The sequence below is a fragment of the Myxine glutinosa genome, unplaced genomic scaffold, assembly GCF_964187855.1.
Source record: "Myxine glutinosa unplaced genomic scaffold, kmMyxGlut1.1 SCAFFOLD_205, whole genome shotgun sequence".
In the NCBI taxonomy this organism is placed as follows: domain Eukaryota; kingdom Metazoa; phylum Chordata; class Myxini; order Myxiniformes; family Myxinidae; genus Myxine; species Myxine glutinosa.
In genome coordinates this window covers 204494-220336 of record NW_027616381.1, presented here as the reverse complement: position 1 = coordinate 220336, position 15843 = coordinate 204494, and positions in this window count along the sequence as shown.

Sequence of the window (15843 nt, the reverse complement as noted above, 5' to 3'; positions counted from 1 at the left end):
CGGTCGCCATCTTGGAAAAACGGCAAAACGTTGCGCCACTATATCTCCAAAAGTGCTGAACAGAAAAAATTGAGACATGGCTCATTGTAAAGAACTCTCCATGGGGAATAAAATATGTTAATGATGACGTCATATGTCACGTGGTCGGCCGCCATCTTGGAAAAACGGCAAAACTTTGCACCACTATATCTCCAAAAGTGCTGAACAGAAAAAATTGAGACATGGCTCATTGTAAAGAACTCTCCATGGGGAATAAAATATGTTAATGATGACGTCATCAGTCGCGTGGTCGGCCGCCATCTTCGAAAAACCGAAAAACCTAGCACCTCCATATCTCCGAAAGTGCTGAATAGAAAAAATTGAGACATGGCTCATTGTCAAGAACTCTCCATGTGGAATAAAATATGTTAATGATGACGTCATCGGTCACGTGGTGCGGCCGCCATCTTGGAAAAACGGGAAAAAAATTCACCTCCATATCTCCGAAAGTGCTGAATAGAAAAAATTGAGACATGGCTCATTGGAAAGAACTCTCCAGGGGGAATAAAATAAGTTAATGATGACGTCATCGGTCACGTGGTTCGGCCGCCATCTTGGAAAATCCGAAAAACGTTGCACCTCTATCTCCAAAAGTGCTGAACAGAAAAAATTGAGACATGGCTCATTGGAAAGAACTCTCCAGGGGGAATAAAATATGTTAATGATGTCGTCATCGGTCACGTGGTTCGGCCGCCATCTTGGAAAAACGGCAAAAATTTGCACCACTATATCTCCAAAAGTGCTGAACAGAAAAAAATTGAGACATGGCTCATTGTAAAGAACTCCCGATGGTGAACAAAATATGTTAATGATGACGTCATCAGTCACGTGGTTCGGCCGCCATCTTGGAAAAACCGAAAATATTTGCACTGCTATATCTCCGAAAGTACTGAACAGAAAAAATTGAGACATGGCTCATTGCAAAGAACTCTCCATGGGGAATAAAATATGTTAATGATGATGTCATCAGTCACGTGGTCGGCCGCCATCTTGGAAAAACGGCAAAACTTTGCTCCACTATATCTCCAAAAGTGCTGAACAGAAAAAATTGAGACATGGCTCATTGTAAAGAACTCTCCATGGTGAATAAAATATGTTAATGATGGCGTCATATGTCACGTGGTCGGCGGCCATCTTGGAAAAACGGCAAAACTTTGCACCACTATATCTCCAAAAGTGCTGAACAGAAAAAATTGAGCCATGGCTCATTGTAAAGAAGTCTCCACGGGGAATAAACTATGTTAATGATGATGCCATCGGTTACGTGGTTCGGCCGCCATCTTGGAAAAACCGAAAAACATTGCACCTCCATATCTCCGAAAGTGCTGAATAGAAAGAATTGAGACATGGCTCATTGTAAAGAACTCTCCATGGGAAATAAAATATGTTAATGATGACGTCATCGGTGACGTGGTTCGGCCGCCATCTTGGAAAAACCGAAAAACCTTGCACTTCTATATCTCCGAAAGTACTGAACAGAAAAATTGAGACATGGCTCATTGTAAAGAACTCTCCATGGGGAATAAAATATGTTAATGATGACATCATCAGTCACGTGGTCGGCCGCCATCTTGGAAAAACGGCAAAACTTTGCACCACGAAATCTCCAAAAGTGCTGAACAGAAAAAATTGAGACATGGCTCATTGTAAAGAACTCTCGATGGGGAATAAAATATGTTAATGATGACATCATCAGTCACGTGGTCGGCCGCCATCTTGGAAAAACGGCAAAACTTTGCACCACGAAATCTCCAAAAGTGCTGATCAGAAAAAATTGAGACATGGCTCATTGTAAAGAACTCTCCATGGGGAATAAAATTTGTTAATGATGACGTCATATGTCAGGTGGTTCGGCCGCCATCTTGGAAAAACCGAAAAATTTTGCACCTCCATATCTCTGAATGTGCTGAATAGAAAAAATTGAGACATGGCTCATTGTAAAGAACTCTCCATGGGGAATAAAATATGTTAATGATGATGCCATCGGTCACGTGGTCGGCCGCCATCTTGGAAAAACGGCATAACTTTGCACCACTATATCTCCAAAAGTGCTGAACAGAAAAAATTGAGACATGGCTCATTGTAAAGAACTCTCCATGGGGAATAAAATATGTTAATGATGACGTCACCAGTCACGTGGTTCGGCCGCCATCTTGGAAAAACCGAAAAACTTTGCACCTCCATATCTCCGAAAGTACTGAATAGAAAAAATTGAGACATGGCTCATTGTAAAGAACTCTCCATGGGGAATAAAATATGTTAATGATGATATCATCGGTCACGTGGTTCGGCCGCCATCTTGGAAAAACCGAAAAACTTAGCACCTCCATATCTCCGAAAGTACTGAATAGAAAAAATTGAGACATGGCTCATTGTAAAGAACTCTCCATGGGGAATAAAATATGTTAATGATGATATCATCGGTCACGTGGTTCGGCCGCCATCTTGGAAAAACCGAAAAACTTAGCACCTCTATGTGTCCAAAAGTGCTGAATAGAAAAAATTGAGACATGGCTAATTGTAAAGAATCCTCCATGTGGAATAAAATATGTTAATGATGACGTCATCGGTCACGTGGTTCAGCCGCCATCTTGGAAAAACCAAAAAACCTTGCACCTCGATATCTCCAAAAGTGCTGAATAGAAAAAATTGAGACATGGCTCATTGTAAAGAACTCTCCATGTGGAATAAAATATGTTAATGATGACGTCACCAGTCACGTGGTTCGGCCGCCATCTTGGAAAAACCGAAAAACTTTGCACCTCCATATCTCCGAAAGTACTGAATAGAAAAAATTGAGACATGGCTCATTGTAAAGAACTCTCCATGGGGAATAAAATATGTTAATGATGATATCATCGGTCACGTGGTTCGGCCGCCATCTTGGAAAAACCGAAAAACTTAGCACCTCTATGTGTCCAAAAGTGCTGAATAGAAAAAATTGAGACATGGCTAATTGTAAAGAATCCTCCATGTGGAATAAAATATGTTAATGATGACGTCATCGGTCACGTGGTTCAGCCGCCATCTTGGAAAAACCAAAAAACCTTGCACCTCGATATCTCCAAAAGTGCTGAATAGAAAAAATTGAGACATGGCTCATTGTAAAGAACTCTCCATGGGGAATAAAATATGTTAATGATGACGTCATAGGTGCCTCCCTTATGACGTCATAATTACATTTAACTCTGTCTGCAATATAACAGATGTTCTCAGCTTCATCAGTCGTAATTTCTTTGTAATCTTTGATCCAAACACCACTCATTTTGGTATTTAACTAAAAACAAGTCACATCCAGGAATAAAGATCGACCTGACAAAGAACAATACTAGAGATACTTTCTGACCAGTTTCAGCCATTCTAGAATGTCATTGAACTTTCAACTGAGTCGATTGAATGTTATGAAGGCTGTGTCCACTAGCACTGAGTAGAAAATCAAAGGTTGTGAAGAGTAAGATCACACAAGTGCATTATATGCAAGATGAGATACTATCTTTAATACAGATGCTCAGAACACATGTGCACAACATACTACTCTGTACCAGAAATGTGAAATGTGATATTGAGTGTATGTCAAAACCATATTCTGATTCCCACCGAACTAAAATCACCATGCTGGACGTGTAAAATGTAAATCACATGATGTAAAATCACAAATGATGTAAAATCACACTCATTTTCAGGTATTTTAACAAAGGGTAGTCAACATTGTACAACACTAATCAAGTCACATACAGTATAGTATCACACCAGAGGTCATTGGTGTTACAAGATTCAGATGACGAGATCATTCACTGGTCATGATTGACACCATTGGGTTTAGCAGTTCTAGAGAATTTGATATAGCTTCTGATGAAGAAGTGTATCCAATTTGAAGTGTTGCTGTTCATGTATTTTGAACTCATCTTTCCAGAGACAACCATTCAACCTTTATTGGATCACATACAGATTGATAGACTTGTGACTGTCTCACTGGAGGAAGTTCACATGTATCAATATTTAATTACTGATGTTAATTACAATCAGGTAAATATTTGATAATGTAGCTCTGTCTGGGCTAAGATATGTAATGTACTGTTTGAAATCATAGTATGCTGTCATATATGTCATGCTTGCGGAGAATATCTGCTATAACAACTTACAACGACATCAATTTATGTCTCATGAACCATTCATGTACACTCTGTGGTGACAAAAGTCATGTCATGATCAGAATAGTACGTATCATGCACGTCCATGTGAACTTGTTCCGGTTCATTTTTATTGAAATATATGTGATCTATCATTGTACCTCTATCTGTTGTTGCCTGGTTAATACATTGTTTGAATCCATAGCGTTGCATGAGCTTTGTCAACTCTGTTTGTCTTTCGTTTGTCAAATCATCATTGAAGTCACCAAGTATGATTGTTGGCACATGTAACGGCATCAAATCAAGAAGACTACTTAGTTGTAGCAAGAAGGTTTTCATTGGGAATGATGGTTTCCTATAAACTACAGCAACAACAAAACGTGATTTCTGCGTTTCTAAAACTATCGCTTTTGACTCCAATCCTTTCACATATATCAGTTCTAGTTCTTTAGGTTGCAGATCAGTCAGTGCACATATCATCACTCCGTGCAAATTACCATGATCATGCATGCTTGGAATATTTTGTCTGAAAACTGTATATCCATATTTCTCAGCAAATTCATCAACATTATGATCATCTGTCAGATAGGTTTCAGTGAAACACATAACATCTGTTTCAGCTAAAATTTGATTTTCTCTATGACTCATCAGGTCTGCTAATTTCTCTAGGAAATAATGGATATTTAAGTGACCCACTGTTATCCAGTCAGGTTTGTGCAAGGTCAAAAGATTTAACTCTTCCATTGACAATGTATTAACACGCATTTCATTAATTTCATGTTCCAATTTATCATTAGCTTTTATTCCAGCTGAATCAAAGTCAAGTATATGCAAACCAAGCAGAGTCTTCACTCGACTGAATGCCACATATGCTTGTCCTTTTCCAAATCGTTTTGCACCCTTCATGCTGACAACAATTTCATCCACTGTGAGACCCTGACACTTATGAATTGTTACTGCCCAAGCCAGTGTAAGTGGGAATTGTCTTCTGGAGATTTGCGCTGCCTTCCTGTTTCCTTTTTCAAATTTCCCTTCGTGTCTTTTGATTGGAACTGCATTGGGATATCGGTCTTTCCACTGACTTCCAGAAATAGCACTTGTACCTACATTTTCGTTGTCAAATTTCACCAGAACTATAGCAACTCCTTTGTTTGTATTTTCTATGATACTTTCAACAGTTCCAATTACACCATTAACAAGTCCATCTCCAGTATCCACATTATATGTGAGCATCACTCGTGCACCAATTGCCAAAATGAGAGTCGTATGAAGACCAGCAGTTTCAGAACGTTTCTGTGAAGTTGGTATTCTTTCCAAATTTAGTTGTCCTGTGCTGTCCGTTTTGTCATCTGATGCATGAATGTAAATACGCTGTTTAGGACTTGGTGCAAGTTTCTCCAATTTTGCCATATTCCTGTCATCAACATCACAGTTGAATGCAAATACGTGGAGTACATCGTGTGGGTAATTTGGATCATCTAAACTGATTTCTCTAGATTTCAATACCTCCAGATCTCTATTTGTACATTTCCCAACTCTAACACGGCAAAGCAATTCTGCAAATGCACAGTCATCTTTCTGACGCATAACTTCATCCAACTCATGTATTTTGAACTCTTCTTTCCAGAGACAACCATTCAACCTTTCGACTGGATCACGTACAGGTTGATATATTTGTGACTGTCTCACTGGAGGAAGTTGATACAAATCTCCAACTGCAAGAATACACACATTACCAAAATATATTGAATCTCCAGTAACTCCTTTAATTTCCTCTAGACGCTTGTGGATGTTCAACAACATATCTGATCCAACCATGGAAATTTCATCAATGATAACCAAGTGCAGATGTTCCAGCTTGGATCGTAGAGAATTCAGTTTCTCAAATGACAGATGGTCACCTTCTTTCCCATACTTAGTTGTTCGGAGAAGCAGCGCTGAGTGAACGGTCATTCCTCCAATATTAAATGCAGCAACTCCTGTAGGAGCAGTCAACAACACCGTGACATCTGTTGGTTTTATCCCACCTGACAGTGCTAACAACTTTCTAGTGTCTGAATGTATCAGTTTTATCACATGACTTTTTCCAACACCACCAGGACCACTCAAGAAAAGTCTGTATGGTTTTACAGTTTTACCCTGTTTCATTGCTATTACGGCAGCTTTGCACCACTGTCTGTGATAAAAAACGATCTCTGACTGTTTCACATTGAGTCTACGAATCATTTTTCGATATTCTGAGGGTGACATAAGCTCTCGGTCAGCTTCAGCTTGATAACGTGCTACAAGTTCTGATGTCTGGATACATTTTGGCGATTCAATCATGTTGGCATTTGCATCAAGATCTTCCTGGTCAATATCCCTCTCCACATCAATGTCTTCATTTATATCTTGCAAATTGTTATGCTCAGCACCGGGTGCAATGTTTGCCCATGCGTGTTCCGGTGGTCCATATTCTGCATGATCATGCATAGCTTGATCGATTAGTTCCAAATTTTGTGTGAATTTTGCCTCATTTTCACATATGGCATCGGCAACGGCAAAATAATGAGAAGCATAATCAGGAAAGCCTGCAGTCAGATCAACATCCTCATTTCTCCATGGTAAATATAGCATCAGTTTTGCTCGATAGAAGTTACTGGAGTCTTTTTCAAAACTAAACTTTCTAAATCGAATTACTGCTTCACATCGACGTTTATGCATTGTTCCTTTGCCATCTTTCAACTTGATGTACTTCGGGAGTCTATCTCTGTCAGCTAATCCTGCCTGTTCTTGATCCATTTCTAATACCACAGGAACACTGTCATCTATCTCTTCACCTCTGTCACAATGACTAACCGTATAATTGGCAGCAAAATCAGCAAGGCACAGGTTTTCCAATATGTTAGGTCTTGAAGCATATCTTATGATGATGTTACTTTGGAATATATCCTCATCTCCATCATCCAGATCATCAAGCTCTTTTTGTGGTTTCAGCACAGCTGATCGTTCTGTTTTTGCATCAGTATTGACAAACAACACCTGTCTACTGAATTTCTTCATTGGCATTGACAAAATTCGATACACAGCTTCTTGTGCACTTACTTCACGATGGTTCAAGAATACTGATCCCACACGTCTCAACATTGTTTTGATGTCCTGATCTTTGTATTCTTTGCACACTTGTTTCAATAGCTCTCCTACACCTTTTTCATTCTTGGTCATGTAAGCAGCTACATACATAACACATGCATATGCATCAACAATGAACTGGATATCAATGTTTGCTTGCCATGCTTTCAATACAGTAGGATTGTATGGATTAACATTAACTTCAGAAGGGTTTCTCCTCAGCAGTATATGTTTGCCTTTCTCAGAAACTGGCAACGCATTTGCATAAAGTTCTTCTGGTACATTCGCCATATCCAACAGTTTTGTCATACTAACATTCTTTGGGGTACTTTCATCGGACAATACCTCTTTCACTTTGCTGAGAACACACTTGGCACTTTCCTTGACCAGTTTTGAATTTTGTTCATCTGGTTCTCTGGCAATGATAGTTCTTGAACTCGGTGGTTTTGGGTATTTGAATCGACAACAACCCTTTTTTCTACAGTAAGACGAGTGACTATGGACTTGCAACCTTTCAACTAATGTGTGTAGCACAGGATCATCATCTGGCAGAGCACAAGATACATGTTTGTCCATGAAAGATGCAACAGCTTCATCAGATGCAACATCTAATTTTGGTGCATTTTTTACCCAAAGTAATGTGTGAGCATGAGGAGATCCACGAGCTTGAAATTCTATACGGATCACATAGTCAACAATCTCACCTAGCGGATGAGCATTCGATTTCAGTACATCTCTGAACAAAAGCTCTAATCTGTATTGAAACTGGCGTGCAGCAGTGACAGGGTTTGATCTCAACCACATTGATCTATCTGCAAATGACATAATTTTCACATCATCGTCACTCAGTATTGTACCATACTGTCGAGCTATTGGTTGAATTACATCAGGCCATTGCATGTCGGCAGCAGATACTGTGAAAAACCATGTAGGATTACCTACTTGTCGAACCATGGCGAGTACATCATAAAATACAGTTTGAAAGTAGGCCTGTGTCCCTCTAACATTCTTCAGGATTCTATATGCATGGTCAGATTGTATAAGTCTACTCATGTGTTCAACACTTTTCACCATACCAGCTGTGAGTCTTTTGCCACGAAAGTGTTTGCCACTAGCTCTACGAAACATGAAGTGATTGATATCACTCTGAACTTGTTTGCTTTCAGTAGCATATTGTGCACTAAGGAGATATTCAATTGATTTCGCAAATCGTCCATCTACATCAAGTAGTCTTTGGTTGAAGTATTTTCGTGGAGTTAAATGAATTGGTCGATCAGTTGTCAGTGCATTTGATCCATCTGGATATTTATCTGGATGTGACAATTCCTCAAAATTAGGATCACTCAGAAGTGGCATTGGCTTCTCGTTATCTCCTGGTGCAACACTTATCAATTTGTTTACTAATTCTGGATTTTCATTCATCATGCTGGTTTCATATGGCAAGCCGCAAACTTTAGAAGCTTCTTCAAAAGCATGCTCATCTTCAGCAACTAGTTCCTCATCAGAGTCATCACTTTCTGTGTTTTCCTTAGTCACAGTTGTCTTTCCATCACACGTTTCAGTCTCCAAAGATGATGCCACTCTACTCGTGTCAGACATATTAACATGTTTTTCAAGCACTTCGTCATTTGACAAGGATACACTTGTACCATCGCATACAGAGTATGGCTCAAACACAACATAGTGAGATTGACCAATCAATCCAAGATGAAATTCCTTATCACTGTGATATCTGGAACATACAGTGTGCATGGTAGAGCTTGACGTTGCATGAACATAAACAGTGAATGAAAACATATCTGCCAGTGCCTGTAGTGTTACGTGGTCTCCCCATTGATTTCCATATTGAACTTCATCAATGTACCTTATCCATTGCAACTCTCTTTGTGTTTCGATATCCAGTATTTCCCTGATAGCTCTATCATGTTCCGTTGGTTGCTCAGTATCAGCATTAGACAAATTTTCTGTTGCTATCCTGGCTGATATAAAGTCACGATAATTCTCAGCATTTGTGGTCATGAAATCAGCAACTTGTTCACGCAACAAAACTGGGTTACATGTAGTCACTCCTAGCCTGTCAAGGTGGTAACAAACAGAATAGAACATACAATTGCCATCACGTGGAACGTCAACAATATTCATCCTGTTTTTCCTAGCTAAGACATTCAACTTTGCATAGTCTGTCTGACAATGTTGTGGCAGATCTGACATTGATACATCAATCACAAATGTTGGTTGTTTTTCTTCTGAACAGCCCTGTGCTACACTTTCTGAACTATGGTCAGTAGAGCCAGGTGTTGATTGTGTTTCACACGAACTTTGTTTTCGTTTCTTCAAGCTAGGATCATCACAGCTAATTGCTTGCCAAAGCTCAACGTCATCATGTGCAGCATCACAGGCCCAGTTTTCATTGATTTCAATATTTGTGTAATGAGGGTTGTCTAACTTTAACCTGCGCAAAGCATTCAAAACTCTATCAGCATGTACATAATCATACATATAATGAGAGGAATGTTTCAGACTCCGTTTCAACTTCATGGGCACTATCTGTGATTCAGATGGCAATCGTGGGAACAGTTTACAAACAGCATCTAATTTTGATGGCACGTTAACTGCAGGACCATGTATACCATGTTGTTTTCCTCTTGGTAAACCAACCATTTTCATGAATGGGATTCTTTGCGATATCAATCTTAGTTCCAGCGCATTTAGGTCTTTCAGTTCACGTGGCTGTTGTTGTAGCGACAAGTTATTAGCCTTTGATTGTGCAGGCATTTTTCCTGTCTTCAGAGTCAAATCACATGTTCTACATATCCACTCTTGGCCATCATGCGACTTTAATCTATATGAAAGTACATCATTGAACAAACTGCTGGAACACTTCTTGTATCTATCTTCATTCAAGTGTATAACTGTCATTCTGTACATTAAACGGTGACATGAACAACATATATAATTTGCAGAATCCTTAACATTTTTCAAAAACTCTGAAATCACTGTTTCATTTTCTGGGATTATGTTATTCTTCACTTCTCTAATGATTCTCATTGATTTTTTCACATTTTCCTGTCTCTGTTTTCTATTCTCTGGTGTTTCGTTTTCCCTTGATTCTGTATGTTTCTCTTGATCTGTGTTCTGCCTCAGTTTTCTCTTCTCTGTTGTTTCGTTTTCCCTTGATTCTGTATGTTTCTCTTGATCTGTGTTCTGCCTCAGTTTTCTCTTCTCTGGTGTTTCAACCTCACGAATGTGTTGCATTGAACTTTTCACTGTTCTCTGTCTTTTAACTCTCTTCTCTGTTGTTTCATTTTCCCTTGATTCTGTATGTTTCTCTTGATCTGTGTTCTGCCTCAGTTTTCTCTTCTCTGTTGTTTCGTTTTCCCTTGATTCTGTATGTTTCTCTTGATCTGTGTTCTGCCTCAGTTTTCTCTTCTCTGTTGTTTCGTTTTCCCTTGATTCTGTATGTTTCTCTTGATCTGTGTTCTGCCTCAGTTTTCTCTTCTCTGTTGTTTCGTTTTCCCTTGATTCTGTGTGTTTCCCTTGATCTGTGTTCTGCCTCAGTTTTCTCTTCTCTGTTGTTTCGTTTTCCCTTGATTCTGTGTGTTTCTCTTGATCTGTGTTCTGCCTCAGTTTTCTCTTCTCTGTTGTTTCGTTTTCCCTTGATTCTGTATGTTTCTCTTGATCTGTGTTCTGCCTCAGTTTTCTCTTCTCTGTTGTTTCGTTTTCCCTTGATTCTGTATGTTTCTCTTGATCTGTGTTCTGCCTCAGTTTTCTCTTCTCTGTTGTTTCGTTTTCCCTTGATTCTGTATGTTTCCCTTGATCTGTGTTCTGCCTCAGTTTTCTCTTCTCTGTTGTTTCGTTTTCCCTTGATTCTGTATGTTTCCCTTGATCTGTGTTCTGCCTCAGTTTTCTCTTCTCTGGTGTTTCATTCTCACGCGATTTTCTCATTCTTAACTTAGACTCTTCTCTTCTTTGAGCAGTGCTTTTGCCTTTTGGTTTACCCATGATAAACTTCCGAATTTACAAAAAAATTGGAAGATATTTATATCGATGTGTGCTTAAAATGTAATTTGTGCAGTAAATCAACAAAATCAGACTTTATTTAAAGTCGGTTTTTTTCGTAACTTTTCGTTTTTCTTTAAAGCTTTTGTTTAGGACAAAGATGATGTGAAATTTGCTATGGATTTTGGTGACTTTTCTCTTTTTGATGAGGTGCGATGGAGTTTGATAATGGCAGGACCACGCGTGATAACGATATGAAGACTGATACCAGGAACAGCACCTGAAAAGAGAAAAAAAACACAAATAAGAATATTTGTAAGTTTATATTAATTTCTGAATTGGTATTTATTTTACGACGTTTGGACGAAGGCAATTCTACCCGTCATCTAACGCCCTTGCATCGGGTGACACAATTGTGAATTCAGAATTCAGTAAACATGGTTCAGTAGGGAAAACCTCAATTTTTCAACCAGGATGAAAAACAAAACTTGCTTCATGCCGGGCCTGGGTTTGAACACACGGCCCTCCAGTTAGTCTGCTGTATCCGGTTTATAGGAAAATCAGATATGATTTCTTTCATTGCCCTATACCACAAACATGTTATACCTAATAATTAAGCCTGCAGAAGTAATGGTAACTTTGCCCCCAAAACTGTCATTTTAGATCATATAAACCGCCCTAAAATTGGCCCTTTGGATCTGTACGAATGTGTAGCATTCGTACCATGTTCTGTCCCTTTGGATGATTCAACAGCACCCATACTGCTTGGGTACCTAGTAAGGTCCTAAACCTGCTACATGCATGATTAGAAAAGATGATTTTCGAGAAATGATAGAGTTTGAAATTCCAATGATAAAGTCCAATTTGAAGTTTCAGAAAATTCAAAAACAGACAAATTCCAAAAATTATCTACTACTTTGAGGGGAGGAGCCCATACAATCAGTGTAACAAGTATTGAAAGAATCCACAATGAGCTCTTTGAGAAGATACACTTTGAAAAAAGTTGATAAGACACCGGCAGACAGATGACAGACGATGCCGGACGAATGAGTATCGGAAAAGCTCTGCTGACTATCACCACAGCAGATCTAAAAACTCTCACCAAAGTCAGCAGGTGATGTCAAGCGTTCGGCAAACAACTGTTCGGCAAACAAGTACAAAACTGCACCTGCAAAGAAAAAGTGAATATTCTCATCACCAAAAAACAATATTTTCCATTAAGAACAACATTGAAACAATTGAACTAATCATTCGAGCAGTTCCAACCGCTTGAATATTATTTACACAACTGTATTTATTTGCAAATCGCAGATGTAACTTTTGAGATATCAATTAGCTATTTCATAGGTATATTTATACGACAGGGGAACTAAAAATATAACATACAAGCATAGACACATTCAAAGTACATCGCCCCCACTTCAAATAAATAAATATCCTCCAGCGCGGCATTGCCGGGGCACCTTCGGTCTTCGGCGTCCGGCAATACCGCCGTGCAGCTCATAGACACTGTATTGGGAGGGGGCGATGGACAACATATCCTTTGGCGTCCGCTGATGCTGCACCGCGTGCATTGTGTACAAATGCACTTCTGAGGTAAATGTGCACAAATAATACTTCGGAGAGTGACATCGGCGGGCAATGAGATATCGTGTTATATATCGATTTTAGCCCGACAACTCAATGGTGAAAAATCACTTTAAAATTATCTGATCCGGATCCGGATTCGAAACGTCATCAAAATTGAATCACTTCTTTCTTGTCAGACACCCAACCAGTCCACCAAGTTTCGTCCAAATCTGTCCACAACATTTTGAGATATCCCGCTATGTATCGTTTTTGGCCCTATCTCCCAATGGTGAAGAATCACTTAAAAAATGATAGCAGCCGGGTCCGGATCTTCACCAAAATCGAATCATTTCGTCCTTGTCATATATGACATATGCTACCTCTCCGACAGATTCCGTCCAAATCCGCCCACAACTTTTTGAGATATCTTGTTCACAGACAAACAGACATGGGTAACACAGACACAGACACATAACACATCCTTCACCCACCTTCGATAGCAGGGGTAAATATGATTTATGGGTGAATATAATTTATGGGTAAATATGAATTATGAGTGAATGTTATGCCAGTAAATATGGGTAAATATGGCTAAATATTATGCAAGTGACCAAGCGGAGTGTGTGGGAGGGGGGGAGAGGGTGGAGGGGTTGTGGAGGGGGGAGAGGGTGGAGGGGTTGTGGGGAGGGTGAGGGGAGATTTGTAATCGCATCTTTTTGAACTTCTGAATGAAGTGAATGTGTATAAAAAAAGCTTTTCTAAGGTGTATGTGTATATAAAATCTCAGTCTCACAATTTCCTCGCGTGCTTTAGTACGGAGCTCCACCAGGGTTAAGACCGAGTGTCTCAGTAACGTCCTTTCCGGCGTCACCATAGCTACGACTGGGTGGTGTCAGCAACGTCATTTCCGGCGTCACGGTCACGTGCACCAGCGTTTTGCCTCGTCCGGGGCGGGGTGTAATCGATTTGCGTTTCCATGTATAATGCCAGAGCCCGAGGCTGCGTTATCCAAAATATGATGAACGAGAACGGCACTTGGAACATCGCCCCCGCCAGGCTAAGCAGTTTATGTTTGTATGCACTGATAGACCAGATCTGGATTCGGACCTGAACCAAAATCGAATCGGCTTGTTCCTGTCACCGAACCAACTCATCCACCTAGTTTAGTCATAACTCATCCATAATTTTTTAATATCATGTTATAGATATATCGCTTTTGGTTTGATCTCTCAATGGTGAAGAATCACTGAGGAAATTAAATAATTCTTGTAGCCGAATCCATGTCCACATCTTCACCAAAATCACATCGATTCTGCCTTGTCACACCCAACCTGTCCACCAAGTTTCGTCCGAAACTGTCCACAACTTTTTGAGATATCCTGCTGTGCATCGTTTTTGGCCCCATCTCCCAATGGTGCAGAATATTTTTTTTGCACCTCCATATCTCCGAAAGTGCTGAATAGAAAAAATTGAGACATGGCTCAATGTAAAGAACTCTCCATGTGGAATAAAATATGTTAATGATGACGTCATACGTCACGTGGTTCGGCCGCCATCTTGGAAAAACCGAAAAATTTTGCATCATCTATCTCCAAAAGTGCTGAACAGAAAAAAATTGCGACATGGCTCATTGGAAAGAACTCTCCATGTGGAATGAAATATGTTAATGATGACGTCATCAGTCACGTGGATCGGCCGCCATCTTGGAAAAACCGAAAAACTTTGCACCTCCATATCTCCGAAAGTGCTGAATAGAAAGAATTGCGACATGGCTCATTGGAAAGAACTCTCCATGGGAAATAAAATATGTTAATGAAGACATCATAGGTCACGTGGTTCAGCCGCCATCTCGGAAAAACTAGCACCTCCATACCTCCGAAAGTGCTGAATAGAAAAAATTGAGACATGGCTCATTCTAAAGAACTCTCCATGGGGAATAAAATATGTTAATGATGACGTCATCGGTCACGTGGTTCGGCCGCCCTATTTGTCCTAAATGGCCGATAAAAAAGTACATTCCGGCAAGTCCTCGGTCTCTGACCGATTTTTCATTTGTTTGTCTGTTTGTCTGTTTGTCTGTTTGTCTGTCTGTCTGTCTGTTTGCAGCACTGCGTCTACACCGTTGCACGTAGAATCGCCAAACTTTGCACACATATTGGTCTTGCCCTGGAATAGACTGTGCCCAATTGATGACGTCATCGGTGACGTGCTTCGGCCGCCATCTTGGAAAAACCGAAAAACTTTGCACCTCTATATCTCCGAAAGTACTGAACAGAAAAAATTGAGACATGGCTCATTGTAAAGAACTCTCCATGGGGAATAAAATATGCTAATGATGACGTCATATGTCACGTGGTCGGCCGCCATCTTGGAAAAACGGCAAAACTTTGCACCACTATATCTCCAAAAGTGCTGAACAGAAAAAATTGAGACATGGCTCATTGTAAAGAACTCTCCATGGGGAATAAAATATGTTAATGATGATGTCATATGTCACGTGGTCGGCCGCCATCTTGGAAAAACCGAAAAACGTTGCACCTCCATATCTCCGAAAGTGCTCAATAGAAAAAATTGAGACATGGCCCATTGAAAAGAACTCTCCATGGGGAATGAAATATGTTAATGATGATGTCATCAGTCACGTGGTTCGGCCGCCATCTTGGAAAAACCGAAAATTTTTGCACCTCGATATCTCAAAGTGCTGACAGAAAAAATTGAGACATGGCTCATTGTAAAGAACTCTCCATGGGGAATAAAATATGTTAATGATGACGTCATCAGTCACGTGGTTCGGCCGCCATCTTGGAAAAACCGAAAATTTTTGCACCTCCATATCTCCGAAAGTCCTGAACAGAAAAAATTGAGACATGGCTCATTGTAAAGAACTCTCCATGGGGAATAAAATATGTTAATGATGACGTCATCAGTCACGTGGTTCGGCCGCCATCTTGGAAAAACCGAAAAAATTTGCACCTCTATATCTCCGAAAGTACTG